The sequence below is a fragment of the Balaenoptera acutorostrata genome, chromosome 13 (genome assembly GCF_949987535.1).
Source record: "Balaenoptera acutorostrata chromosome 13, mBalAcu1.1, whole genome shotgun sequence".
NCBI classification, from domain to species: Eukaryota; Metazoa; Chordata; class Mammalia; order Artiodactyla; family Balaenopteridae; genus Balaenoptera; species Balaenoptera acutorostrata.
In genome coordinates this window covers 93,473,808-93,489,042 of record NC_080076.1, presented here as the reverse complement: position 1 = coordinate 93,489,042, position 15,235 = coordinate 93,473,808, and the positions used below count along the sequence as shown (strand labels likewise).

Genomic DNA, 15,235 nt, shown 5'->3' with positions numbered 1-15,235 from the left:
AACATCTTTTGTTTACTGTTATGGCAGGCAATATCTTTCTTTCACACATTTATTTCCTCTGCTTCCCAGCCGTCTATTTTGTTTCTTCCCAATGTCTTACTGCCTAATTCATTTATTTCCACGTTTTACTGTTAAAGTAGTGGGATACTCCACTTTGCACTATGTGATCTAAAATTCTTGCAACAATACACTTAAGAGGGTGTTTCCTCTTAGTTTCCCCCACCACCGTTGCTCTCTGGGCTTCAGGTCAGCCCCGACCAGGGATGGAACCCGCGCCCCCTGGCGGAGGCTGACAGGAGGGCTGACGCCAGGTCCAGACGCCCATCCTCGCAGCCCGCCCACCCGCGAAGAGGAGGCGGTGGAAGCTCCCGGTCAGATGCGCCGCGGAGCCCTCTGGGAAATGTAGTTCTGCGCGGACACTTGCGCGGCCCTGCGGCGTCAGCGTCGCGCCCCGGGGGAGGGGTCAGGTGTGTGGGGCGGCGTCCGCGTTGGTGGGGGTCCCGCTGCGGGCCCGCAGCACAGCCGTGCGGCCGAGTGAGGCGGCCAGTGAGGGTCGGAACCGGGGGTTCTTGGGGTGAGTGGCTGAGGACTGCGGAGACTGGGTGATTCGGGCCTTGGGGTCGCAGGTCGCGGGCCTGGAGCGTGGCAGCTGCGTCGGGCGCCGTGCGGGCTTGGGGAGGCGAGTACCGGGGCCGCGGGGGTGGGTGATTGGGGCGAGCTGGCGTGGGGACGGGGCTTTAAGTGATTGCGGACGTGCGAGGGCCGGCGTGTGGGGATCCGTGGGTCCGCAGACAGTGACTGGACAGCTGCAGGGATACATGATGTGGGGCGCGCGGCACTGGTGCTTGAAGGTTACCTGAGTCGGTCTGAAGGCGTCAGTGATGCGGAGCCTGGACCTGGGGTGCCTTCCGGAGGTCGGTGAAGGCGGCCTGTGTGGAGAGCAGAAACTGGGTGCCTGCTGGGGTCGGCAGAGGGCGACGAACTTGCTGTTTGGAGGAACCATGACGTTTAATGTTTGTGGGGTGAATGATTGGGGTTCTGTATGGTTTGGGGATGGCTGGGGTTTGTTGAGAGTTCTGTGAATGGGGAGACCGGATCTCATCGTTGGAGGGAGAATTTTTCTCAGTAGCTTATCACTGTGCCGTAGGGACGAGTGGCTTGGGGGCCCTATGGGTCAGTGATGGGGCGGGGGAGTGCGGTGCGTGTAAATTATAGGCTCGTGGAGGAAGCTGTGTCAGTTTACGATCAGTGGATGACTGACTGGAGAGCCTTACCTGGCTGAGTGAGAGAGGAGGTTGGCTCTCAGTCATCAGAGGAAGTGATTGGGCAGCTGTGGGGGAAACAGTTTGGTTTCCTGGGATGGAAGGCAGAGGTTGGTAGACCTCTGCCCGTAATTTTGAGCTATGAGGATGACTGACTGGGGACGGAGTGGATTTGGACAACTGGGGAGACAGTCCGTGGGGACAATAGGATGAATCATTAAGAAGCCTGTGGGGGGACTTGCCTGGCGGTCCAGTGGTAAAGAATCCGCCTTCCAGTGCAGGGGATGCGGGTTCCATCCCTGGTCGGGGAACCAAGATCCCACATGCCGCGGGGCAACTAAGCCCACACGCCACAACTAGAGAGAAGCCCGAGCGCCACAATGAAAGATCCCGCGTGCCTCAAAGAAGATCCCGCATGCTGCAACTAAGACCTGATGCAGCCAAATAATAATAATAACAAACAAATAAATAAACAAATAATTTTTACAAAAACATGAAGAAGCCTGTGGGGGTGGATGATTTTGAGAGTCGGTGATGGGAGCTGTTGGTGTAAGAGGTAGGACTGTGGGAAGGCCGGGATGGGCCACGTGGGTCTGAGTGGGAGTCGCAGGGCTTGTTGGGGGCGGCCTTGGTGGAGTAAGTGATGAGGGCCTTACGAGTGTTTGCCCAGGGGGTGGGATTGAGTGAGGGGTCTTTGAGGGTAATGATTGGGTGGCCTCGGAATCAGTGATTGGAGACATGGGACACCTGGATATCGCGTGTTGGTTGGTCTGGGGGCTAGTGAATGGACTATGGAGAAAGGGGTGGGGGGAGCCTGTGGGCGTGAATCATTGAAGGGCCTCGGCAGCTCAGGTTTAGGGAGACCTTCTGGGAGTCGATGGCTGGGGGACCTGGGGAGGTAATGCATGGCAGGGGCGCGGGGTGAGGGGTTAGGTATCATTTGGGGGTTAGTGACTGAGACCGATTGGGTGGCCTCTGATAGGCCAAAACAACAGGTCTATGAGTATATTTATTGGTCTGAAAAAAAAATGTATATAAAAATATGTTTTCACTATATAGCATTAAAGCCAGTTCACAAAGTTAGAAAGACTATAAGATCACGTTTTTGTTTCTACCACCCTTTGAGAAACTACTTACCTTGAAGTAGCGGGATTATGGGTGATTGTTTCTTTATTTAGCTTACATGTATTTTCTGATTTCTCTATAATCATATCATGCAATAATAAGAGCACTAACTAGCATTTATAAAATGTTTGTGTGCCAGTCTCAATTCTAAGCTTTTTACACGTATTAACTAATTTAGAACACTCAAGAACATTATGAGGTTAAAATGAACTCTGTTGTATTTTGAGGAGAAACTGATGCAAATTATTCACTTAATGAACTGTTGGATTCAATTTCCTCTTTTATTCATGCCTTTAAAAGTGAAATTGATGTTCTCCTTTCCCATTTGCTATATGTTGCACACACACATTCTTTGTCTCTCTTCCTCACTTACTTACTTTCAGAGAGAATGATGGAATAATGCCCAATTTTCCAGGCCACCCACCCTTGTGAAGAAAATCACATTCTTCCGACCTTCCAGGGTGCTGTGCTGTGGAAGCTTGTGTGAGACAAGGGTTCTGGAATTCAGAGGCAGCCTTTCAGAGACCATGCACACTTGCGCTCACCCCTCCCTCCACCCACGTGCAGTCCTGTGTTTGGACCGTGCTTCTTCTCTTGCTCCCACATAAGGATAGGCCAGGCCAGAGGGCCCGAATCCCCTCCAGCACAGAAAGAAGGGAATGTGGGCCCCTTCAAGCTAAAGAGTTGATGGGGACTCCAAGGCAAAGACAAGATTCTGATGTACACATTCAAGCTCCAGAAACCCTTCTCGTAATCATTCTGTTTTCCACTTCTTATCTTAAGGGTCCTTAGTAGGCACTTTCGTGTCCATATCACCTTTAATTCTTATAAACATCCCACGTGGTCTGTGCTTCCATCACCATTTAAAACAAAACAAAACACACCAGGCTCAGTGAAGTGAAGTGCCTTGCTTAAAGTCACATGGCCAGTAAGAGACAAAGCTCAGACTGAACCTTATTTGTTTTATTCCATATCTCATGTTCTTTGCCTGAAACACATTCACCCCCAAGCACCTAATTAAATGTTTTGTACCAAGGGGTCTTGAGGTATTTGTAGAGGACCTGTTAAGTCTCACAGATGATCGTGGAATTCACAGGGCTTTTTGGAGATTTTGCAGAGCTCTTGGGTTAAACACTGCTACTGGGACTTCCCTGGTGGTGCAGTGGTTAAGAATCTGCCTGCCAATGCAGGGGACACGGGTTCGAGCCCTGGTCCAGGAAGATCCCACAGGCCGTGGAGCAACTAAGCCCGTGCACCACAACTACTGAGCCCGCATGCCACAACTACTGAAGCCCACGCGCCTAGAGCCCATGCTTTGCAACAAGAGAAGCCACCGCAATGAGAAGCCCGCCCACCGCAATGAAGAGTAGCCCCCGTTCGACGCAACTAGAGAAAGCCTGCTCTCAGCAACGAAGACCCAATGCAGCCAAAAATTAAAAAAATAAAAGGCACTGCTATTAATGCTGTGGGGTACCCTCTGCATACTCTAGTCCTTGTTAGCTCTGTTTAGAGTCTATAGAAAACCCAGTCTGAGCTTTGAATGAAGGTCAGTTTCCAGCAAGATAGGGAGTTTAGATGCCAAAGAGTATGCCTCAACTAAACAGAATTTAATTTGCTACTGATTCAACAGATTCCAGTTTCCATGAACTAATCGGCTTATGTGAGATGGAGGACGCCCAGGACCAAGGATTCATCCTTGGTGAAGAGTCCTGACCATAGCCCTCTAACTTGAGCATTAAGACAGAGTCCAGAAGATTCACATGATAGGGCAGAGCCTAGATTTGCTGGCCCTTTCCCAAGAGTAGCAAAAAATGACCAAGTCCCAGGAGAGTAACTTATTTATTTATTCCTCAATTGTGGTTTCATACAATTCACCCATTTAAAGTGAACAATTTAATATTTTTTAGTAACTTTAGAGGGTTCTGCAGTCATCTACTTGTGCAACCACAGTCTAATTTATTTTTTTTGATAAATTTATTTATTTATTTTTTGGCTGCGTTGGGTCTTCGTTGCTGCACGCAGGCTTTCTCTAGTTGCAGCGAGCGGGGCTACTCTTCATTGCGGTACACAGCCTTCTTATTGTGGTGGCTTCTCTTATTGCAGAGCACGGGCTCTAGGCACACAGGCTTCAGTAGTTGTGGCACGCTGGCTCAGCAGTTGTGGCTCGTGGGCTCTAGAGTGCAGGCTCAGTAGTTGTGACACACAGGCTTAATTGCCCTGCAGCATGTGGGATCTTCCCAGACCAGGGATCGAACCTGTGTCCTCTGCATTGGCAGGCGGATTCTTAACCACTGTGCCACCAGGGAAGTCCCTGTCATGTGTCTTTTATTCTTTGGCTGATTTAAAGATTTTCTCTTTATCTTTGGTTTTCAGCAGTTTGGCTGTGATGGGCCTTGCTGTGGTTTTCTTTATGTGTATCCTGCTTGGGATACTCTGAGCTTCTTGTGTCTGTGGGATGGTGTTTTTCATCAAATTTGGAACATTTTCAACCATTATTTGCTCAAATATTTTTTCTGCCCTATTTTCTTTCCTCTTTTATGACCCTCCAATTACAAGTATTTAAGATTTTTTGATGTTGTCCTACAGGTCACTGATGCTCTACAATTTTTTTTCCAATTTTTTATACTTTAGATTGTATAGTTTTTATTAACCAGTTTTCAAGGTCATGAATCCTTTCCTTTGTAATGTCAAATCTGCTGGTAAGTCCATTCAATAACTATTTTATATCAGCTATTTTTCAGTCTAGAGTTTCCATTTGGTTCTTTAAAAAAAATCATTTCCTTTTCTTTCCTGAAATATTGCATCCCTTAACCCTATAATATTCATGTTTTCTCTAAATTCTTTAATATATTCATAATTGTTATTTTATAATTCTCCTTTGTTAATTCAGATAACTTGCTCATCTGTTGTTCTGCTTCTATAGGCCAGTTTTACTTTTTGTGGCCTTAATTATTGGTTACATTTTTCTACTTCTTGGTATATATCTATATTTTATTACATTCTAGACATTGCAAATAAAAAACAGTGGAGGGCTTCCCTGGTGGCGCAGTGGTTGAGAATCTGCCTGCCAGTGCAGGGTACACGGGTTCGAGCCCTGGTCTGGGAAGATCCTACATGCCGCGGAGCGACTAGGCCCGTGAGCCACAATTACTGAGCCTGCGTGTCTGGAGCCTGTGCTCCGCAACAAGAGAGGCCGCGATAGTGAGAGGCCCGCGCACCGCGATGAAGAGTGGCCCCCGCTCGCCGCAACTAGAGAAAGCCCTCGCACAGAAACGAAGACCCAACACAGCCATAAATAAATTAAAAAAAAAAAAAAAAAGTCCTAACACAAAAAAAATTTCAAAAAAAAAAAAAAACAGTGGAAACTAATGTGCCATTTTTAAATTAATTAATTAATTATTTTTGGCTGCGTTGGGTCTTTGTTGCTATGTGCGTACTTTCCCTAGTTGCAGTGAGCAGGGGCTACTCTTCGTTGCAGTGTGTGGGCTTCTGATTGCAGTGGCTTCTCTTGTTGCGGAGCACGGGCTCTAGGCACACGGGCTTCAGTAGTTGTGGCTCATGGGCTCAGTAGTTGTGGCGCGTGGGCTTAGTTGCTCCGCGGCATGTGGGATATTCCGGACCAGGGCTCGAACCCGTGTCCCCTGCATTGGCAGGTGGATTCTTAACCACCGCGCCACCAGGGAAGTCCCTAATATGCCATTTTTTGTTTTATTCATTTTCCAGAGCGTACAAACTCTTTCCTTTAGAAATTAGAGTGGAGGTTTATCATTCAGGTTTTTTCTAGAGTTGAGTTGAATTGCAGTGAGTTCACAATTTAAATTAGCTTAGGTTCACCTATGATTAGCCCACCCATAGCTGCTTCCACTTACACTGCCTTTTGATCTTTTCAGTATTTGAACTGAGAGGGAGTTGGACTGCAGTTTCAGTTAATTTTGGTTCACCTGTGTATTCAACTGTGGAAGACTCTTGGAATCCAAACATTGCAAAAATATGCAGGACTGTGCAAATTTTCTCTTTCCACCTGTTGAAAAAAACAAAAAGGTTAACATAGTAGGCCTGAGGCTGCTGTCTTTGAAAGGGTGTTTGCAAGGCAGGCCTCTGGCAAGTCAGCTTGTGGAGAGTTCGCTGCACTGCCGTGACAGGCTCCCTGACTGATAAAGGGGAGCCAGTGGGCCCACAGAGGCCTTCTCCGAGGTTCCAGACCACCTCACTACGGCAAGCATTGCAGTGAAGTGAGCCTAAAACACGAATTTTTTGGTTTCCAGTGCGTATGAAAGTTATGTTTACTCTCTACTGTAGTCTATTAAGTGTGCAATGGCATTATGTCTAAAAAAACAATGTACATACTTTAATTTAGAAATCCTTTATTGCCAAAAAATGCCAGCCATCATCTGAGCCTTCAGCAAATGGTAATTTTTTTGCAATAATCACATCAAACATCACTGATCAAAGATCACCATAACAAATATAATAATAATGACAAAGTTTGAAACATTGCGAGAATTACCAAAATGTGACACAGAGACCCAATGTGAACAAATGCTGTTGGAAAAATTGCACCAGTAGACTTGCATGATACAGGGTTGACACAAAGCTTCAATTTGTGAAAAACGCAGTATCTGTGAGGGGCTGTAAAGCAAAGCACAATAAAACGAGGTCTGCCTGTACTGTATAAACAGCGTAGTGTATGGTGGACACCTGCTTTCCTTTTGGAAGCTGCTGTGTGACCAGCCTCCATGACACATCTTGCGTGCTGAGTCTCTACTGGTCTTTCCGGGGCAGAAACATCAAACAAAAGTTGCTGCATTCTCTTTGCTGGGGTGGAGTGTGCTCTGTGTGGCCCCTCATCGGAGGGAGAGAGCACAGGTACCACGCACACGGACTCCTCCAGCACCTGCCTCTTTCTCTTTCCTCACTGATCTGCTCTGCGTCCCTGCCGTGTTGCTATAATCCACCTTAGCCATGAGCACAACTGTGCCAAGTCTTGCGAGCCCCTCTAGTGAATTACCGAGTGTGCGGGTGGCCTTGGGGACCCCGAAACACCACTCTTTTACCTCTGCACTTTCTTGGCAAAATTCCGGAAGAGCACCATGAAAAACTGTTGGGCTAAACAATGTATTCCTGTTAGGGACTCTTCCAGATTCCAGGTTTTCCCATCAGTCCTCACCCGTGTCTAAACTTGGTTAATTTCTCCTCATTCTTGTTAAGTCCCTCTGGCTTACGGCACCTTCTCCTCTGAGTGACCATATCCAGAACAGACACCTGTCCCCAAGTATAGACTCTGCCACAGTTCTCTGGTAACCTATAGAGAGCTTGCTTCTCTCGGAAACTGAATTCCTCAAAACATCCTTGTATCCATATGTCTCCGCTGGCCCTATAGAAAAGTATAATTAGTGTACAGGTTCATGGGAGCAAGGGCCTTTTGCATCTTTCTACGTGTTAATTCTGTCTCCAATCTTAGATGACTCTTTGGATAGGTATAAAATTCTCGGTTGACAGTCATTTTCTCTCAGTGCTTTAAAGAAACTGTTTTACCGTCTTATGGCTTCTAATATTGCTGTTAAGAAATCTGTCGGTTTAATTGTCATTGTTTTATGGGTAATATATCTTTCTCTTTAACTTCCTGTGGGATATCATGCCTTTATCCTTTTGTTGAAATGTTATGATTCCTGAAATTCATGTCTTTCATCACTTCTCAGTTGTTTTACCTTGGAATATTTCCTCTTTCCCAGTCTCTTTTTTCTTTGGGAATTCCTTTTGAGGTGGATACTGCACTGTCTCATTTTGTCTCTCTGCCCAATATCTGCTAGTTCATATTCCCAACCTCTATGCTGCATTCTCTATACATTCTTTGGGTCTGTTTTATTCATGTATCTGATCTGCCATTTAACCCTCCATTGGCTTTTTCAGTTTTAGTGACTGTAGTTCTCATTTCTGGCATTTCTCTTTTGTTGCTGTTGTTACTGTTTCCTAAATTTACTGGCCTTTTAAAATATTGTCTTGTTTCTTTCTTATGTTTTTATTCCTTTTAATGTGACTTTGGTGGTTTTAACATCCCTGTTATATAGTTTATGTCCAGTATTCTATTTTCTCAAGTTTTTAGAAGTTAAATTCTACTTTTTATTATTTCTGCTGATTCTGGCTTGAGGTGGAGTATTTCCGCATGTGGTTTATATTTTGGAGTAAGATCTCATGTTTATCTGTTACAGTCTTGTGCAGCCTGGGTTGGAGTATGTCCCTTAAGAAATAATTTGTTTTGCTTCTACTAAGTTGCCCAACAGAGGAATTACTGGTCAGGGACCACTTTTTTGTTTATCTCTTAGCTTAGATGTTCCTGGACCTTGCAGGTAGTATATATTGGAACCACAAATCTGTGTGAAGGAAGATCTGTGACTATAAATTCTCAGAGTAAGAAATGCTTTTACAAATGTGTCTTTAAGTTTCATCCATGTTCTTGCATAGAGCTGTAATCCATGCATTTTCACTCTTGTCTAATCCATTGACTATGTAATTATCTACTTTCTTGCCATTAGATGTTTGAGCTATTTCAAATTTGCTGTTTTAAACACTGATGCTCTGAAAAGGTTTATATTTGTTGGCTGGTACACACGTGCAAGAAAGTCTCTAGGGCAGGATAGCTACTTTTCCTAAGGACCAGGTAGTGAATATTTTAAGCTTTTTAGGCCGTACGTTTCCTATAGCAACTACCCAACTCTACCACTGTAGTGTGAGGGCAGTCAGAGACAGTACATAAACAAATGGGTGTAGGCTGTCCTTTAATAAACTTTATTTTAAAAAATAAGCACTGAGGGAATTCCCTGGCGGTCCAGTAGTTAAGATGTGGCGCTTTCACTGCCAGGGCCCAGTTTCAGTCCCTGGTGGGGAAACTAAGATGCCACAAGCCACGTGGTACAGCCAAAAATAAATTAAATAAATAAATAATTAATTAATTAAAAAGTGAGCACCTAGCTGGACTTGGCCACGGATTGTAGTTTGCAAACCCCACTCTAAGGTATAAGCTTAGAGAATAGAACTGCTGGGTCACAGGAATTGTGAATGTTTACCTTTATAAGATAATGCTAAATTGTTGTACAAAGACTTTGTATCTCACCAGCACTGTACTAGTTTCCTTTCATCCACATCCTTACCAACTCTTGATATTGTCAAGTTTTAAATTTTCAGCAATCTAGTAGGTGTAAATGATACCTTATTGTAGTTTTAATTATACCACCCATATTCTTCTATCATAGCCTTTGTATAAATTTGCCTTACTGTACAAGATTGAAAGCTCTCTGAGGTCAGAATGTGTTTTATTTGTCTTTATGTTGACAGTACCTAGAGTCGTACCTGACACATTTACTGATGAATAAACATATCTTAGATCATTCTATCTTATTTAAATCACTTAAATTATAATAGGAATTTTAAAAGATTTTTGTTTCTCAAATAAAGTGCAGTGCAAGACTAAGTCTATGGTAGAGAGCCTATATAGTGAATCCTGATAAGAATGGTCTAAATAAATGTCAGTCAGGAGTGCTTTCGGACTTCTCTGGTGGCACAGTGGTTAAGAATCCGCCTGCCAATGCAGGGGACACGGGTTCGATCCCTGGTCCGGGAAGATCCCACATGCCGTGGAGCAACTAAGCCCGTGCGCCACAGCTACTGAGCCTGCACTCTAGAAGCCCACGTGCCACAACTACTGAAGCCCGCCCACCTAGAGCCCGTGCTCCGCAACAAGAGAAGCCACCACAATGAGAAGCCCGCGCACCGCAAAGAAGAATAGCCCCCGCTCGCCACAACAAGAGAAAGCCCATGTGCAGTAACGAAGACCCAATGCAGTCAAATAAATAAATAAATAATGCTTTCATTTACAAGTAACAGAAAACCTAAATAATACTAGCTTTAATAATAAGGCCATTTAATTTTCTCCTGTAAGACACCTGGAAGTAGACAGCCCTGGGCTGGCAAAGCACTTCACTGGTGTCATAAGAGATTACGGCTATTTCTCGGGTTCCACTCTGCTGTACTTCACAAGCTGGTTTTCTGTGCTCACACATATTGCCTCATGGCTCAAGATGGTTGCTGCAGCTCCAAGTCTAACATCTGTATTAAAAGCAGTCAGGATGGTCAGGATGGGGGCAGAGGGCACTATCAATATCTGTCTCTTTTATCAGAAAAGCAAAAGCTTCCTCCAGATCATCGTCACATATTCCTTACATCCCATTGCCAGAACATAATCATATAACTGATGTGAGAGAGACAAAAGAACAAAGGGAAATAGGAGAAGACGGACTTGGAACCGTTAGGATTCGTTCCTGGGAACAGGGCATATTTTCATCCCTAATATAACTGGGGTTATTAGCAAGAAAGGAGGAGGAAACGGCTCCTTTGAAGGCAACCAGTGGTTCCTGCTACAGTGTTTCTTTACATCTTGTCTTTATTGTCCAATATATGTTTCTTCAGATTTAACGCAAACATGTTCTTTCAGGGGTCATTGTCATTTGAGGATGTGGCTGTGGACTTCACATGGGAGGAGTGGCAGCTCTGGATTCTGCTCGAAAGAATTTGTACAGAAATGTGATGTTGGAGAACTTGAGCAGCCTTGAGTCGCTAGGTAAGGACATGTTCCTGCCCAGTCAATTGTCTTTTCCTATTCATTTGCTAAAAACTGCGGCCTTTGAAGTGTTTAATGATTTAGGCTTTAGTTGAAGAATTGAGAAAATCTTAGTCCTTTCTTGTCTTCAAACAGTGTTTGTACACTCACATCCCAAATTAAAGGCCTCATTGTGCAGCCTTTGAACTAAACATTTGTTTATTCTTTAGAAGCTGAAACCCAAGAAATTGGACTCAAGTCCTCTGTGATTTCCCATGTGCAGGGTTTCAGGTTATCAAACCAGATGTGATCTTCAGACTGGAGCAAGACCAGCCATGGGCAATAGATGAGGATACCCCAAGTCAGAGCTTTTCAGGTGAGTGATTGATAACCTCTCAGGTGTGAGACAGTGGAATTTAAATGCCAGTTTTCAGTAGACGGTGAAGATAGTGAAGGGTGGTTACGTTTGAAGTAAAAAGAGAATTCTCGAAGCCCCTAAACCTTTGGAAGTGACTCAGGACCACTAATGTGAGCTTCTCAGATATCCAGATATCATACTGTGTATCACTTATCCATATTAAGATAATCTGTCCTTCTCTGCTTTAGTTTTAGTGAGCTGTGCTCCACTTATGTATACTTAGGGGCTTAGGCCTGTCTTTCTCACATAGGACCTTGTCCATTCGTTTTCCCTCTCCACACCCCAAACCTTATCCTGGTGATGGATTCCTTTTCTTTTCTCATGTATACAGGATTAATTGCAATTTTTTTGCCTCTCACTTTTCTAATTCTCTCCTATTTCCTTTCCCTTACATTGTTAAATGCCTCAGATTGCTATTGAAAACCCATGGTCATTTTTCTGTTCTCTCCTTGGTTTCTTTTATGATAGTTTACTCCTTCTGTGCCTGTAACCAAAGGAATAACTTTAATGTCATCATTCCCTACTTTTAGTGCAACTTTTGTTGCCTTGTCTTAAAGTTGATTGTGCCCAAATGAAACCCCACCTTTGCCTGGGACAGATTATTATATCTTGGCCTCTAACACCCTATTTAGTCAAAGCGTTTTTTTCCTTTTCCTTATCTGTTATTGGTTTTCTACCTCAGTTCCCATGAGAACACTTTTTAATTTCCGAGCAAAAGCGTATAGTTGTGCATTATTATTTCTATGGTTCTAGTTTATCTGGTTCACAGTTATTAAAGGATTCACAAAATATGTTTATTGTTCTTCTTTGTAGAGTTCTGGAAAGTTGATCATTACAAAGCTTGGCACCAAGAAACCCAAGACAGGCATAAAAGATTGGAACAAGCCTGTGAAAGTAACGCGAGTGGAAAAACATTTCAATCAGGCATGTACCTTGAACCTTTAAAGCAAAACCTAATAAGTATGTTTCAAATGGAAAACATTTGCAATATTCATTAGATTTGCTTACTCAGAGTGGAAATTATGGAAGGAAGAAACCTGGTAAGTTTAATGGGTATGAAAAATCATTTCTCTATACCAAACATGAAAAAATTTGTTTTGGATTAAAATACTATGAATGTAATGAATGTGGAAAAGTCAACAGCAAGAAGTCACGGCTCATCATCCATTGGAGAACACACACAGGGGAGAAACCCTTTAAGTGCAGTGAGTGTGGTGAAGCCTTTTCACAGAAGTCAAACCTTGCTACACACCAGACCATTCACATGGGAGAACAACTTTATGGATGTGAGTGTGGGAAGGCCTTCTCTCAGAAGTCGCACCTCATTACACATCGGAGGGCTCACACTGGAGAGAAGCCCTATGGATGTGGTGAATGCGGGAAAGCCTTCTTCCAGAAGTCACACCTCGTGATCCATCAGCGAGCTCACATAGAACAGAAACCGTAGAAGTATAGCAAATGTGAGAGACTTTTACAAAAAGTTCAATAATCATGACAGCAGAGGAAGAAGCATATTGCTTCAGACGTATGTTTATAGGACTTGTATTCCCAAGTATGGCTAAATAATATGATTTTATATTTTTTCATAGCATATATGAAATTAATATAACTGTGAACATGATATATGTTCTGTTCATAGCATGGCATCTGTCAAGAGTTCTGCATAGACTATCACTTACCTTGCACTACAACAATAGAATGTAAACTGGATCAAATGATTGACTTACTATTTAACAAAGAGGTTAAATGACCAAGTACTTTCTGGTACATGTAACTGAGTCTGAGAACTCTCACCATGCTGTGTCTTCAGTCATCGAAGCTGGGATTTTTAAATAAAGTCTCCTGCTTCCTCTGAGTCACCAGTTCATGTACGGAACTCAGTGTGGAGGCCAGAGTACAGGCTAACATGGGACTGGGTGAGCAAAAGCTCTGAAATGTGCTGCTCCTCATCCTGAAAGTATGGAAAATGGAGGTGGACCCACAAAGCATACCCTCCTGCTATTTTTAGCATAAGTTCATTTGCACACTGATTACATACAATAGAGCCAAGGAGCTATCTGTAGTTTAGGTTAGTATGGTAAGACATTGCATTATACTGTTCTCTGTGCCAATCCTTTAATGTTTCCCTAAAGTGCTTTTCAAATATTTAGAAGAAGACACACACTTTATTTTTAAAGGGTCACGTAGCTTTGTAAGGTTACATTCAGAGACTTTCACCAGGAGAGTTAGGAATTTTGACATTTTGATTCAGAGACCTCATATAGATGAAGCTTTTGGAATCAAGTTGTTATTGTTTGTTAAAAAAAATAAACAACAACTTTGTGCTTATTTGATTATTAAGTGTACAAGAAAACCTTGCAATGTGCAAGATATTATCTTTTAAATGTGCCAACCTTTAATTAAGTTAAATTTTTTAAGAACATGTCTCGAAAATACCAAAAGCCTTCCTTAAATGTTGGTGAAATTTAAACATTTGCACCATTCCCTAAATATGTGATTTTCTTGTGTTGCCAACACAAGAAACTTGTCTTTGTTGAAACCACCTATTATGCGAGTTATGCCTGCCTTTGTTTAGAGTTCTTAGTAATTTCTGTCCTTGATATTGCTTGGCAATGTCAAAATCCTTTCTTGAATGACTGTGACATTCAGAATTACAGAAGACGGTTTTCATTAGAGAAGGGAGATGCACACACAGTGGTCTTAGATTGTATATCCAAGAGCAAATGTTATTTGCATATGTGGTTGTGTTCAAGATTAAATTAGGGTCTCGGTTAGCAAAGCATTGCTGTGGGGGATGAATTTAACCCTGAATTTCTTTTTTTTTTTTTTTAACATCTTTATTGAAGTATAATTGCTTTACAATGGTGCGTTAGTTTATGCTGTATAACAAAGTGAATCAGTTATATATATACATATATCCCCATATCTCTTCCCTCTTGCGTCTCCCTCCTTCCCACCCTCCCTATCCCACCCCTCTGGGTGGTCACAATGCACGAGCTGATCTCCCTGTGCTATGCGGCTGCTTCCCACTAGCTATCTATTTTACGTTTGGTAGTGTATATATGTCCATGCCACTCTCTCTACTTTGTCCCTGCTTACCCTTCCCCCTCCCCGTATCCTCAAGTCCATTCTCTAGTAGGTCTGCGTCTTTATTCCCGTCTTGCCCCTAGGTTCTTCATGACCATTTTTTTTTTTTTTTTAGATTCCATATATATAGGTTAGCATACGGTATTTGTTTTTCTCTTTCTGACTTACTTCACTCTGTATGACAGACTCTAGGTCCATCCACCTCACTACAAATAACTCAATTTCGTTTCTTTGTATGGCTGAGTAATAGTCCATTGTATATATGTACCACATCTTCTTTATCCATTCATCTGTTGATGGACATTTAGGTTGCTTCCATGTCCTGGCTATTGTAAATAGAGCTGCAATGAACATTGTGGTACATGACTCTTTTTGAATTATGGTTTTCTCAGGGTTTATGCCCAGTAGTGGGATTGCTGTGACTCTGAATTTCTTATGCAGCCCATATGGGGAGGTCTCCACTGTTCTGAAAATGGCATATACAGAGACAAGTGTAGCTGCTATGCATACTTTTGTTATGTTTCAACAAGTTTTCCTTGCCTATTTTTTGTTTTGATATGGAGCATTGGTGAGGCTCTGTTTTATAATTTAGTTCATAGATCATAGATCATGAGAAAAAACATCACATTGTCTAGAGATCCTTGACTTGGAATATGAACATGATTCATGGAACGTCACTTTTCCTCTTGGGGGGAAAGGGTGAGAGTGTCATTGTATGATTCGTTGATTCATGATAGGCAGAAGGACAGT

General features: G+C 43.2%; 1 long non-coding RNA gene across 2 annotated transcripts; it reads left to right on the top strand.

The window, feature by feature from the left end:
- The first annotated feature begins 442 nt into the window (after window positions 1-442).
- Window positions 443-13,253, top strand: LOC102998440 (uncharacterized). Of its 2 annotated transcripts, none has more exons than XR_003623332.2 (4): window positions 443-574; window positions 10,876-11,001; window positions 11,264-11,356; window positions 12,212-13,253. It is a non-coding gene; the product is annotated as an uncharacterized LOC102998440 (long non-coding RNA). The 2 variants fall into 2 exon arrangements; XR_003623333.2 differs by having other exon boundaries at window positions 11,211-11,356.
- The last annotated feature ends 1,982 nt before the right edge of the window (window positions 13,254-15,235 follow it).